This window comes from Cygnus olor, chromosome 3 (assembly GCF_009769625.2).
Source record: "Cygnus olor isolate bCygOlo1 chromosome 3, bCygOlo1.pri.v2, whole genome shotgun sequence".
In the NCBI taxonomy this organism is placed as follows: Eukaryota; Metazoa; Chordata; class Aves; order Anseriformes; family Anatidae; genus Cygnus; species Cygnus olor.
This window is the reverse complement of record NC_049171.1, coordinates 116,150,851-116,165,719: the sequence shown is the minus strand read 5'-3', so window position 1 is coordinate 116,165,719 and position 14,869 is coordinate 116,150,851. Positions and strand designations below refer to the sequence as shown.

The 14,869-nt window shown below is 44.3% G+C and overlaps 1 long non-coding RNA gene across 1 annotated transcript in view; it reads right to left on the bottom strand.

Moving 5' to 3' along the window:
• Positions 1-7,929: 7,929 nt before the first annotated feature.
• LOC121066812 overlaps positions 7,930-14,869 on the bottom strand; it is a 139,513-nt gene continuing 132,573 nt past the window's right edge. Inside the window, exon 4 of the long non-coding RNA XR_005817974.1 lies at positions 7,930-8,320. This is a non-coding gene — a long non-coding RNA (uncharacterized LOC121066812). The remainder of the gene's footprint in view (positions 8,321-14,869) is intronic.

The window sequence follows — 14,869 nt, the reverse complement described above, 5'->3', positions numbered from 1 at the left end:
TAAGAAGAGCTATTAATAGCATTAAGAAGCCAAGCAGCTTCCTGTATCAAAAAAAAAAAAAAAAAAGGCCTCCAGTGTCAAATCAATATCTTATTCCAGACACAGAGCTGCAGATTCCTTTTGGGCACTGACATTGTGTAAGTGAGAACTCCATGCAAAAATCTTCCCGCCCCAATGTACCACCAAATCACATGGGTTTGAAAATGTGAGCATGATGCCTGAGGCCAGATGTGTGGACTGGCAGACTGCTGGCACTGTGCATAGGTACATTTGCATGTCAGCTAGTTACTCATCCCTGAATACTTCCCTGATAAAATCTGGATTGCCTAAAGCTGGTATTTTCACTGCAGTTTCCTTATCAAGGTATTTACCACCTCCTGTCTGTGCCTTGCAGACTGAGGGTGTTAAATGCTCCCTTGCTCTCTTCACAGTGCAGTGAGCTCAGGCATGTAGGAGCTGCTGTACAGGATGGGATTTCTAAACCCACTGGAGTATGCAGTGGGTGGCTGCTGGCCTGGGCTCAGTAGGATCTCACCCTGTTTGTACCTGGGACATTGCGCTTTTGATCCTCTTGCTGCCTTTCTGCAGCTGGCGGGCTCCTTCCGGTGGTTCACGGTGTTTATTGTGTTTTCTGGTAGTCCCAGCAGTTTACAGGCTGTTGTCTCCCATGGAGGGTTCTGTCCTGGTGTAGTTGCTGTACGGCTGTATAAAGAGGAGAGTTTGGGATGAAGTTATCTGAGGAGTGGCAGAAGTCTGTACAGAACCTCAATCTATACACAAAGCACCTTCTTCTCCTTCTAAAATAGAAAGCCTCTCTCTCTTTCTTTAAATAACAATAGAGATAGGCCAACTACCACAAATACCAGCTGCCCTTGGAAGCTTTGAGTAGTCCCCTTCCAAGAGCACCCCACACCTTTTTCCCACCCATTGCTGATATTAATCTTTCTTTTATGCTACTGGTTCTTACCTTTCTCTTCCCATGAGAGAGAACATCACTCTGATTCCTGCACACTGTCCTTGGTGGCTCTGCTGTTCACCTCCAAGCTTGATGAAAGGGGAAAAAGAAGGACAGATTCTGAAACGCAATTTCTGAAAAATTACTAATTTCCTTCAGGAAGAACACTGTTTGATTACATATTGGGGAAACCTAAGCAACAGATTTGTTTCAATTAGGTTTCACAAATATAAGAAATATTTAAGCAGTTTAAGAATAATATTTACAGAGCTTGTTTAGCTGGGTGCACATTGCACCGGGGGAGGATGTAGTTTATTTTGGGATGCTGATTCCACAAACAACACTTCCATGAACAACAACTCCTATGAGCAGTGCATTGTATGAATATTGCTTGGCATTAATCAGACTTAAAAGGAAACCTTTGGGCTAAATTCAAACAAAATTAAATGAAATGTAATTTGATTTCTAAGATGTCCCCAAGTTCTGTAAATTCAAAATTACAATATAGTTTTTCATGTTTCATATAAAGAGATTTTCTTCTGACATTGTTGTTCCAGTTGGGGATCTAGAAAAAAAGAAAAGTCAAATCTATCTCATGGAACAGATTTCTAAATGACTTGAAATTTCTGTCTTGAAACAGGCTGGCTGAAGAAAAAGAGTGAGCTTCCCAGCTGCTTTTCCTAGAGCAACTGCCCAGCTGTAACCACGCTGAGCAAACTTGTTTAAATCCCATCGCTACACCCCCATAACATGCAGTGCTCGTTGGATGTTGGACAACACTTAATGGGACCCAGGAAAAAGACCTTTATTTCAGAATATTTAACTCCTTGTGGCCTTTCTGTTGAAAGAGGCTAGACTTGGACCCAAGGCTGCTATCGTAGCTGACAGCCTTCAGTGCCTGTCCCAGAAGGAGAGCTCTGAAGCCCACCAGCTGGGGAAAATGAGTCTTGTCCACTGGCAGCAGTGAAGGAGAATCAGGCAGAGTTCAAGGGGCTGGTTTTTCCCATTGCTTTGGTTTTGGTACAAGCCAGCACTGAAATCAGAGAGATGACCGCATATCTGAGGTGGTGTTAATTAGGTGCCAATTGCAATGAAGACATGACAGCATGGGCTTCCATGGGAGCTGGCTGCTGGCAATCAGATCCTGCATCCAAGCCTGTATCCTGCTCTGCATCCTCCCTCCTGTTAGGACTAGCTAGGCTAAAACTGGCTTGGGATATGCCTGCTCTTGCTATAGTTTCTCCTCGGACTGTACTGCGATTTTTTGGAGGTGTGCACCTGCTGCAGCCCCGTGCTTGGGTGCCAGTGCCCAGAGCTTGGGTAGGAGCAGCCCTGTGAGAAGCCTCGAGCGAGATGCACGGGGAAGCAGATGCTTTGCCAAGTGCTGACCCGCAGCTTTGTCCTGTCCCGAAACCTCCAAAGACATTGAGAATAAAACCTGGGGAACCATGTAGTGCAAGAGAGCAACTAAAAAATTACTCCTGTAGTGAAGAAACCACATAATATATTCAAGATGTCAGAGGTTAGCCGTGGTGCATGTGAATCATGCTGCAAATACCTCACCTTTAACTTTACCGTCGTAATTAGATTACAAAGTTTTTATTATGGTTTTAAATTCTGCCTTTATAGGTTGCTGCCCAGCTGTGCACTTAAATCTGGTTTTATCACACTTTCTGAGCTCATCGCATTTAATTCTGCCCCTACAATGCTGGATTAACTTTAAGGGTCACTGAAGTCAGAAGTCACTCACCCTTGCCCTACTAATGGATTCACACCATCCCAACACGGCCCTGAAGAGTGATGTGTACAGTAAACTGTATTTATTGGCACGGTGGAGGGCAAGGGGCGTTGGGGCTGTTTGCTTATTTACTGCACTGCTGCGCTTAGCTGTCGGGATATTTGCACAGATTACCGTGTCCACAAGATGCTGTTTACCTCCATGTAATAGCCTGTTGCAGTGAAATCTTCTCAGCAGCGCTGGTCTGAGAGCTAAAAGGGAGAATACTGACGTCTGCCTGTGAGAATTGGATGGCTGCTTAACGAGGTATATAGGCTTGTATCATCCGAGGAACTGATCAATTGTCTCCATTCAGAAATCCAGAAATCACACCCGGCCGTCGCACTCATTGCAGCCAGAAAGCCCAGACCTGGCGTTTCATGGCTCCTGTCTCTGATATTTCATGCAGTCCCAGAGGAGGAAGAATACATTATTTTTTCTAAGGATGACTTCTTCATTGTTTCCATCACCAAGAAAGCATGTCAAGGCACAGACGAAACTCTTCATCCAGACAACATTCATCCCCAGGTTTTACCTTGATCTCTTTTTCTTCTTTGACCAGCAAAGATCAGATGTGTTGGTGTTAGATACCACCCACACAAGAGGATTCGTTGTCCTGAGAAATTCATCACGTAAATGGGCAAATAAAGGGGAAATCACATTCTTTCCATTAAAAAAAGGAGACATGAGGTATTGAACATCCAAGTGATTTATGTGAAGTCACAAGGGGGAGTCTGAAAGGGATCTGAGAAATAAAACTAGCTCCAGTGGAAAGGTCATTTCTCTCTTTCTTGCAGGGGAATACTTTGAACAGAATTAGAACAGACCTGAGCCAGAGATGGACAGCAGGGACTTTAATCAAAAACGGAGGGCAAAACTCATCACTGAATAATGCCATGACAATTCTTAACCTTTGCCATTCAATGACTAGACATAACGGTTTTGGAACCAAGGTTAATAATTTTCGGCAATATACAACCTTCTCCCAAGGAATGCACGGTGATTAGGGCAAAAAAAAATTCACATGGTCACAAAATATCTATCTCAGAGTCCTGGGCTTATAAAATACTCTATTTCCTCCATTAATTGTGTCCACGTGGAGCTGTAACTAAGTAGCTGAAACAAATAAAACCAAAGTAATATTGTTTCCTTTTAAAATATTTCACTTAATTTGTGGAAGAGGTTTGGGCTCATTAAAAATAGACCATCTCCCATGAGGGCTTTTCCCTTTTCTTCTCCAAGACTCTCAACCAATCCCTAGTAATGCATATAGCAGTGCACTCCTCCTCGGCACAGCCCCGGCTGGGGCTGCTCTCCTCTTTGACTCAGCAGCTCCTGCTGTGATCTGCAGTGAGGGCAGGCAACGCTCCTCTGGCTAAGCAGAACGAGGCCTCCCTGTCCTCTGATGCATCACTGCCCTGAGGTGACCACTCAGTGTCTCTGAATACAATTTCCTCCTTCCATCTCCAGCTCGTTAGGGAACTCCAGCCCTTCCTCCCATGTAAAGATTTGGCTATCATGACCTGTGCTTTTTTCACAGAAATGACAGTACCCTGCAACCACAGTGCAAGCAATGCCTAGACATCAGCTACCATCTACACAACGGAAGCTATTCTTGTGTATCTTAGTGTGTTCCCTAATCTTCCAAAGTAAGTTATGAATCAGTTACTGGTGAAATCACAAACCTCTGTGTCATCTGCGACAATTCCCTTCCCCAGGCTGATGTCAATCACAAACCAGAGGGCAAAGCACGTGAGACAGAGAGGGAAAGAGCAACCTGGAGCAAGCGCGTTAGGCTGCAAGAACAACCTCCAGAGGAGGTTAACTCCAGAGATTCCTTTCCTGTTTAATATCATTTTTTTCACCTTCTTCAAGATATCTTTTCCTCTTAAATCCTCTTAAATCCACTCCTCCAAAACAAAGGCCAAACAAAAATGGGAAAAGATCTGGTGACTCCATGTAGTCCCCTGCGAAGTCCCCATTGCTGGTGTGCTCTTACCAGCAGAGTGCTCCCACTGCAGTGCAATAGGGCACACAAGGTGGATGATGGATGGATCTGACCAAGGGGGGGCAAGTATGCAAGCATTCAAGTTGCAGGAAATTTAGGCCAGAAGTTGAGGCGGTGACGTTCTCTATGCTGGGATGTTTCACGAGGTAGTAGTGCCTTGCCGGCATCCAACATCCTTACCCTCACCCACAATCCCGATGAGGCCGAGTATGCTTCAGGTATCTGGGACAGATGTCACGGCACGTGCACTTCAGCCCTGTTTCATAAAGACTCTTCCATAAAATTGGTCCTATGACCTGGTTCCGAGTTTCTCCCAGTCACTCTGCAGAAGAATTTACGCCAATGTTACCAGGCAACAGCCAAACTATTCGTGAGGGCATCCAGACAAAGGATGGAGAGCAGTTCAGAGGCTCCCCCAGTGCTGGGCCACTCCAGTTCTTCTCACTGGTTTTGTTCTCCTCCTGGGGGGTGAAGCCACATCTGGAAAATTATTGGTGTCCTGCTGTTCACTATGGACACCACTGGGAACTGGCATACGGTCTTGTAAACCGTGATTAGATCTACAAAGTAAACTCTCATTATGACCTCTCTCAAGGTCTTTTAAAACACATTTCCCTAACTGCTATGATTACATTCAAATTCTTTCATTTTAGTAATAAATATATTGTCCACATTTTCCTCTCTTCCTCCTCTTCTGATCATAATCTTCTTGGGCACAATAGAAAAATCACTTCACATTCTCTTTTCTCCCCATGCTCTCCAACTCTGGGCATTAACACTCTCCTCCCGTCAGAAAGACAATATGAATATAAACAGCTTCCCCGCGCGGATGAGCTGAAACTGATGTGCGGAGCTCTTCTGGAGCATATTAAAAGGTAACTATCACCAGTCGTTCATTGGCATTATCCTTATTATTATTACTACTATTGCTTATGTTTGCGCCTCTCTTGGAAATGATAGCCGGGATCAAGGCCTGATGATGGTGCAGATGCTGTGCAGGCAACGTGTGAACGCAGTCCTTGCCTTCAGCCTGCAGCAGATCTAGAGCAATGCAGCCGTGAAACAGAGTGCAGGACATTAGGGGAAACACTTGGTCAGTGTGAGAAACAGCCCAGCTCAATTAATCCTATGTCACTGCCACTCCTCTGATGCCTCTTTTGCGTAACTGGAATTTTTCGTGGTGCAGTATCTGGTGATCATGAACATGGCTGTACCAAATGACTTTTTAATGCAAAGCACAAACCCCAAAATTGCCATTACTCAGCCCCAGGAAACAAGCTCCCAGCGACTGACTGGGACAGCAGTGAGGCTTTGCCCAAAATCTTACCCGCACCATAAGAGCCATGGGAGAACTTGAGTAGGATGAAGATTTCTGCCCTGTGTATGTTTATCCTGGAGTATAATGTCATGCTCCAGGCAGGCACGCACTAGTCCTGGGCAACTTCAAAGGAATTAATTCAGGATCACCTCTCAGCCCTGTAGGAGCTGAGAGGGAGAGCTGGACCTGCTGACTCTGCAGGGACCAGTTTAGGTACTGCAGCAACCAGGAAAATGGCATCTGACCACAGCTAGGTAGCTCAGCTCATCTAGGCTGTTCTGGTGTCCTCTGAGGGAAGATGAGCAAAACCTACACACTCGACAGAGGGCTGTGTATTGCTCATACCAGATTAGTAAAGAACTATGCAATATTCCTAAATAATTGAAATTTTATGATTCCAACAGAACAGCCTGCCCAGATGATGTATCACAGGAACTAAAGAGCTAAAAATATCCAGTAGCAGTTTGCTTCACAACGGGGACTGTGCATGCAGGTCACATATGTCTATACAGGCATTCTCTGGATTGTGTTTTTCTATGTGTCATGAATGGAGACACAGACATAAGAACACTTGGTTTTAAGAACTGAATCACTTGGCTTTGATAAGATTTTATCTAGCTAAAAAACGAATTGATTGACATCTCATATTTCTGGGCTTTAGTGAGATCATAACTGCACTTTAATTGGTTTAATTACCAGGACATAATATTACAGGTATGTAATATAGACCTGTAATATGGAGTTATACAATATATGTGCAATATATAATAAAATGTAACAGGTAATATAACACATTTTTTCATGATAATTATTACTAGGATTATCAGTAGTAAATATTCAGTGACATGAATAGAAATTTCCGGTAAGTAATGTCCTCAGGATTTGGCCCTTCTTGTACAAGCTTCTAAGAACAACATACATAGGAGGAATCGTGAAGGTTGTGAATGTGAAAGTATTTGCAGGCTAGGGTGGGATTTGGCTTCAGTAAGCTTGGGGTCTAAGCTCTTCCAAGATGTTTAGGCACCTAACTCCCACTTCAAATTTCCATGTTCTCTTCAGAAATATATTTTTCCTTTAGCTTTTTCCATGGCTGGCTCAATGCTCACAGCATTTTTCACAATCTATCTGTTGCCTGCATTTTGGAAATGGCTGTTAACAGTCACCCAATATTTTCCTACCATAATTATTTAGATCTCTCCAGTGACACAGTTAGCACCTGGGAGAAACACCGTAGTGTGCAATTGTGTCTTTAATTATCTTTCCATTGTGAGAAGGGATGGTATGTGCCAAGGCATTTATTACGCCTGACAAGGGCTATGTATTTACAATGGGTGTTTATACACGCTAATTCTTTACAAAAATACCTTGACAGAAAGTGCTCCGCCTGCCCTCATGTTCCCTATCGCAATTGCTAATTAATATTATTGTGCTGAAAATGATCCTATCAATTAAAGCCTCTCCTGTCATAACCGCTGCTCCCTGCCTAGCTATGCCTAATTAACGTGCCGCTTACTCACATGCTGGGAAGGATGTTCATTAGGCAGACCTTAGGCCTTGCTGATCTGATTTCCATTGCTCCACTTGGTTTTATACAGAGCCCTCCATTTGGCTAAGCATGTGCCTCACCTGAAGGATATTATCCAATTGGTTTCCCTCTCCACTCAGCACTTATACTCAATTCCTTCTGCTGATTAGGGTTTAATGCTATATTCAGGTATATGGTAAAGTTCCCGTTGATATAATCAGTACTAGGGCTGACCATAAGCATATATTTAAAGCCAAGTGCCATTTGATTCACTGTGCCAGTTACTCTGGTTAAAATAAAGTTGTGAGTGCACAAAATTGTTCTGAAAAATACTGCACACAACGACTGCAGCTGTTCTGAATTTTCTGTATATTTGTCAAGCTAAAGAGATGTTTATGTTGCTTGTATAAATAAGGCTTGATCCTTCAAACTGGAACAGAATGCAACTGTTTCGCAGATCTGGTCTCTGGGAATTATGACAGGGACTGGGAAGGACAGTGGTGAGAGCACTGCCATCGCTCCCAGAAGAGCCAGGTTCAGAGAGTGACTTTGCTGTCTACAAGATGCTTTGGGCTTAACTTTGGGGTTTGTATCCAGGTACATAAGGATACAAACAGAAGTCTAATGGGATTGTCAAAAGGACATTACTCACCCCTTGGGAGGCCTCTTCTTCTGCCAAAGAGCTCCTGCCTGCCTCAGCTCAAATTGCAAAATCTCCATGTTCTTCTGTTTCTCATCTGTTACAAGAGAGATAATTACAGAGGTGCTAAGAGGATAAACGTAGCAAGGTCTGGGAGGTGCTCAGAAAAAGAGCATGTAGGATAGATAGATTACGAGTCGAACACTTGTCTGAAGGCATGCCTGAGCTCTGTAGGGACACAAGATGGGGTTTCTGGCCGATCACAAACTCAGCTGTGATGTGGTCAAATGGGGCTGGGTGAGGGCTCTCAGGATATGGGCTTGTTCTCTCCAGGTTTGCTTCAGATCAGCTGCCCAGAGATGCTGGACTCTGAAGCTATCTTTGGCCTTTTCAATGATTAAGAAATTAATAGGATATCCCTGAGGACAACCTTTTATACAAGCTGTCTGGTGCCCCTCTGTGCCGTGAGAGATAGCGCCAGTTAAAATGAATCACACAGAGGGAAAAAAAAACAACAATCTCTTCTTCCCCAACTCTCCAAGAAAGACTAACTTAAAATATGGAGGAGCATCCCTGCTGGAAGCTGCTTCTCATTCATCCATCCCGGCTTGCTGGGCTGCCCTTGGTGATAAAGCTGTTCGCCACATGTTGCTCAGTGGCACTACAGCGATTACGTCCAACCAGCGCGGCGCAGTGGGGGAACCCATCCTGCCAGCCTGGCAAGTGGGGCCACATAGAAGGAAATGGGATCTTAAGAGAAAGGATGTCACGTGGTGAGCCACTGTCTCTTTTCCTTGGGACCAGCTCTGTGGTGGGTGTTACAGATTAGGTTCTAGGCAAGCGTGATGAAATCTTGTGGAGGGATGGCAAAGTGAAGAAAGCCATGCACGCGTGCCATCTAGTAGATGAGGCCTTCAAACTTTTCTCTTGAACCTACCAATAACAACAAAAACAAACAAAAAGGGAAACAAATAAAGCTTTAAAAGTGAGTCTATCTTAGAGGGTACAAAACTAATCAGTGAATCAAACAGGCTAAAGGAAGAGGAAGGGATGTGGAAAAATCAAGTCTTTTTTTCCCTGTGAAACCATGGTATTCTTGTAAATAGAGAAGGGGAGAGGAACTATTTATTCTCACAGGAATGTGAGAAAGTGTCACTGTGCAATGAGGCAGGTGGCTGGCACACTGGTGCCTGTGCATCTTCGGCACTAACCAGGAGTAAGGCATTGCAGAAGACGTTCTACCTCAGCCTGCTCCCAAAGCATCCCTGGGTCCACTACCCAGGAGGAGCATTTTCCCTCCCAGACCTCTCCTTCTCTGGCAGTTCTGACCTTCCTCCTGCACTCAGAGGAGAGTTGGAAGGTGGGCAGAATTGGCCAAGCCATATTGCTAGTACATCATGGGCAAGTAACCCTTATGGGAGTATTTGTTCTTGTCAGCGACTCCCATGGGAGCTGAAGGTATGTAGCACCTCACTGGATCAGCACTTGCTATTGCAACTAGTAATAGCAGTAATAATAATAATAATAATAAAAAAAAAAGGCGGGGGGAAAAATAATATTGCAACTTCTTTTCAACCTCAAGGTCTCTGTGTGTTGGGAGAGCGGGGATTCCACAGGCACTCTACTCCGCTTTCTTTGAAGCAGTGGTAAATAGAAATGGCTGGCAAAACTTCAAAAGAGCCATATAAAAGAACCATATACCTACGTGGTTATATAGGGTTTGTATAAGGAATACACATCCATTTCTTTGAAATATGCAGTCCCACCAGTAGATCCCTTTTTGACTACACTTTGCTTTGAAAGAAAAACATCCAAAGGAAAAAGAAAACGTCAAGAGCACTGCAATTGCTCCATTTCAAAACTTAGAGCATGAAGCATTTGGCTTTTGTACTTTGCAGTTCTCATGTAGATCATTATGCAAGACTGCGAAAAGCAGGAAGAGAGACAATAGCTTTAGGCTCACCTTTTAGGAGGGAAAAAGGAAGATTATTATTTTTTTTCTGGAGTGATTCCTGAACTCCTAAGTCAGATGTCAGAATTCCTTCTAGCCATGGGATTCCAGCTCGTACGTCATTTGAAGTGTTGCTTATATGCCTCTCTACATCACCACCGACACCATAGGAGCTACACACCAGATCTCCTGGTTTACAAATCCTCACAGAGCCCCTGGCCCACAGGGAGACACTACTATCCCCACAACTGTGGAAACTGAGGCAGGAACCAAGCAGGTGACCTTATAACTTCACATGGAGCATCGCTGACAGTGCTAGGTGACAAGCTGTATCTCGCGAGTCTGTGATCCGCAGTTCTGTCAAAAAAAACCCTTTTCTACTCTTTTCTGAGTCAGCCTGGGTAATGAGAAGGAGGCTTTTGTTGTTTCCATTTGAGGAGCTGGCTGTTGGTTTGAGCTCTCGTGCTCTCGTTAAGGAGGCCACGAGGGGAGAGCAGAGCGCCGATCCCAGCGGGAACACGTGTCCTAGGTTGGTCCGTCTGCAAAATAACTCTTCTGCATGTCATCTAGGCCAAGAGCCGAGTCTGGGATCTGCTACATGGGTATGTTTCCTCCCTGTGGCGGCCAGAGCAAGCGTGGTGACAGTTATGGGGAAGGAAATTGAAATGTTTTGGGGAGTTATGGCATGGAGAGTGACATCTGTGGCAATGGGCTCATTAAGTGAAGGATTTGGTGTAATACATATTGTAACAAGGTCATATTTTCAGAAAACTAGGACTTGCCAGAAAAACAAACTAAATCAGCCAGGCTTATGAATCGGTTTGCTTCCAAACGCATCTTTAATCTAAGTTCTTTTCAAGGTCATCACAACCAGGCTTGCATGAATCTTGGGGCCTAATCCTCATCTGGTGCAAGCTGGAGTGAATCCATTTAACTCAAGGGAACCTCGCCAGTTTACATCAAATAGTAGTTATTTTTAAGGGTAGGTCATGTACAAATATGTAAGTACTTAATTCCAGTTATACTTTTTGAATAAAGCAAATAAATCTGTAACCCACCAGGGTACAGAGCATCCAAATTTTTGTTTCAAGCCATGGGACAAGTATCCTCTATCTTGAGTCACTTATGCTGTAACGTGGAAAACCCGGGGACAGAAATGACATTGAGGTCTTTGTGGAGTATTCCCCAGCCCATCTTTTGCCAAGAAGGGACTTCCAGAAGGGTGCTGGGCTGGTCACTGTGCTTGACAGCGGTGATAGCCAAAAGTGCTGCCAGGAGAGAAACTGGAGCAACTCACCGGTTTCTCCCAGGCTCACCTCACTGATGAAAGAGGTGCAGCCCCCTTGAAGTAAGCGGCTCCCTTTCAGATTTCACCAGATTAGAGTTTGGCCATGGGATTCCAACAATCCCAGGTCTGACAGCCCTGAGAAAGCACTTGGATGGAAGATGTGTCTCCAAGCAACAATGACTTGAGCAAATCCTGGCTTCATTCAGCTTTCAAAACCAGGCAGAACCCCAAATACTGCACTCCAGATTGAATTGTGCAGCTTCAAGGAGGACAACAAACCATGATTTGCCTCACTGCTGGGATGGGCTGGCTCCAAATGGTCCCCTCATGCAAGAGGCAGTACAAAAACTTTGTGAATTACATTTCATTTTTCATCTCTAATTCCTCTTTCTGTGGCCTAATTCCTACCCATGGTGAACTGCTTTGCCCTCAGTCCCACAGATTCCTGTTCATGGGAAGAGTCAGAAGGTAATGAATGAATGAATTCCATCAGGAAGGAGAGACCATTCTTAAGTTTAAGAAGGAAAAAAAAAAAAAAAAAAAAGATGGTTGCCTGCATTGGAAGTGGTTCAGTAGGTCAGGAGCAGTGGCAGGAATTCAGGGAAAGGGAAAGATACCCAGTAGCAATTTTGCAACTCTGTTTTAGAGAAAAAAGGTTAAAACCCAAGAATGACCCAGGGACCAGCTCTTTTGCTGCTCTTTCAACTGTTGCCTCTAAAGACCCTAGTGCAGTGGTTTCCCAAAAAGATCGAGGCCTCTAGGTATTATCTGAGCTTAAAGAAAAAGAAAGGTATCACCTAATGAAATACTGAGATGTAGAAATACCTGTTTTGTGCTTTTTTTAACATCCTTTCCACTTGAGTAATTGTCTCCCTTAGCAAAAATGGTGCACTGAATATAGGGCAGAGACAAAAGAATATTTAAAAGCTATAATTACTGCTGTTTAATTAATCAAAGTTCTATCTGAGGATGTTTTGAATACCATTTATGGTATGTTTTCTCATTTTAATTTATAATTATTAGGGAGAAGCTTAGCTTTGAGTGTTTCTCCTCTAAAAATGTAGAATAATGTATATAGTACGTGTTTGGTCTGTAGCAAAGGATACAAAATTGGGAAAAAACATGTAGGAAGGATACATTTTTTTTTTACGTGTAAGTAAGGTTTAAATGGAATAATTAAATTTACCATAATCAATAAAATGTGTGAGTCAAGTTTATTGAAGTGGCTATTTCCCATTGCATAATTTCCCTGGGGAACTTTCATTTTTAATTCAAAAAAAAAATAATAATAATAAAAAAACCCAACCCCCTGAGCACTTACTGTAAATATGCCAGCATACGTGTGAGGTTAAGAAAAGCACGAGCCTACACCCAGGAATCAAAGAGGGGCTTACCACTGCTTTGACACTAATTGTAAAAGCTGAACATTTTCTAGAACCATAATCAAATATTAACTGCCATGGGGGACTCATTCAGCAGCTCACAGTAATTCTAATAAGATGCAGAGCCCTTCACCTTCAGGTCACCAGTTCAAACCCACTTTGGGCTGGTTAGTAAACACAAGGTAGATCCCAAGTCCGGTGGAGAGCCAGAGCATCCAGAGTAGATGCCAGAGCATCTGTTGGGCAGAAGTTGGAAAGGTTATCCCTTCCTTTTCTTCCCTGCATCCCAGGTCATCCACGCTTCCCCTGGGATTGATGTGGTCACCTCCTCTGGGGCCCCACCTCATGTCCCTTGGCCTCAGATCCTCCCTTCTGAAGAGCAGAAGGGAAGCCCTCCTCCTTGCTGCCCTTCCACTGCTGCAGCTGTAAGCTCCCCGGATGCCCCCCAGCACCTACCACCAGAAAGGCTGATCTTGATGTGGTGTTTCTCAATACTTCTCTAACATCCCTTAGATGACGAACATTACTTAGAAAATGTAAGCAGCAATATCACCTCTGCCCCTCTTCCATGTGTACAATTCCTCTTAATTAATTAGTTCATTTACTTGAGCACCGCATGGAAAACACACTGATCAAACACATAACTGAAATTAACGGGTTTCACCCCCCTGCCTTAGGCTGCACAACAACAGCTCTGCCAGTAACGGCAGTGTTTGAAAACTGAAGCCGAGTCCTTGGCTCGGCTATTCACCCGGCTTCAGGTAGCAATTCTTGCACTACTCTGAGCTGAGCACAGTTCCAGCTGAGGCACTCGGGACACAGCACTGCCAAGAGCCCCAGGGCAGCTCAAATTTTGTGGCAAACACCCCACACATCTCCCCACGACACCAGGGTCTGGATGGGTGCTGAGCCTACTGTGTCTTTTGTGGGGAGGGCATGGATGGTTTTGGTTCCTCAGTTTTTCAGGCTGAATACCCACCACAAGACGCCTATGTGGCTGAACCAGCCTAAAGACAGGTTGCCACCAGCACGGACAGTCTCCTCTCTTCCTTGCACACACGATCCACTTCTTGTGTGCACGGGCACAGAGGAAGATGCTTCAGGAAGTGGCACTAGCTGAAGATGAATCTTGTATTTCATTTGTGGAGTTAATTTTAGGCTGAATCACTTCCCAAGGCTTGGTATGGCCAACTTATGGCAAGGTCACAACTGCTACTGGTGGCAGTATTGGAATGGCCCTTTCCTATGGCTGGAGGGAAGCTAGACAAGGCAATCCTTGATGCATTAGGAAATCCAGAGCTAGGCATGACTTGAAGGCTGTTTTATGGCATATAGTTACAGTATGCAACCCCATCTTTCTGACTATGATGATATGCATGCTTCTGTGTATGTGTGTGAGTGAACAGAACAGTCTGAGGCCTTAATTGTGTCTCACATTAATGCAGCTGAAAAGTTGAGGAGCTCTACGGAACAATTCATTCATTGTCCTCTACACATCTGGGTTAATGTTTCCTCCTTGGATTAGTCTGTACCAGCATGTTCCCTCTCTGCTCACCACAAGCTAGCGGTGCCAATTTCCCTCCATGGCAGCTCCAGTGACAGCTGTTTACTTGGAAGCTCATGGATTTGATATATGGGTGCTAGCCACAAATTAATGGAATACTTTCCAGATGCAATGTCTTTAAATATTCAAACAATAAGCCAAAAGCACTAAGCTGTTCTGGCCATTTTTTAACTCCGGATGTCTCCTGGAGATGATGTAAACACAATTTCTTGGGGCAATGACCAGAACACTTCAGGGGTTTCGAAGGCGAGCAGCAGCATGTGCTGCTAGATGGCAGCCAGTCGATGGTGCCATTTGTCACCTGAAGCCAAGACCTGAAATGACCAAGAAGGACAGACGAATAAAGAACAAAAAAGAAGTGTTGAGGCTAACGGTTAGCAGGTGGCCTTCCCAGCCCGCTCTGCCTGAGGGCTGTGCACATTGACTTGGACCCTGGGGTTCAGATGAGCTACACTTGGCAT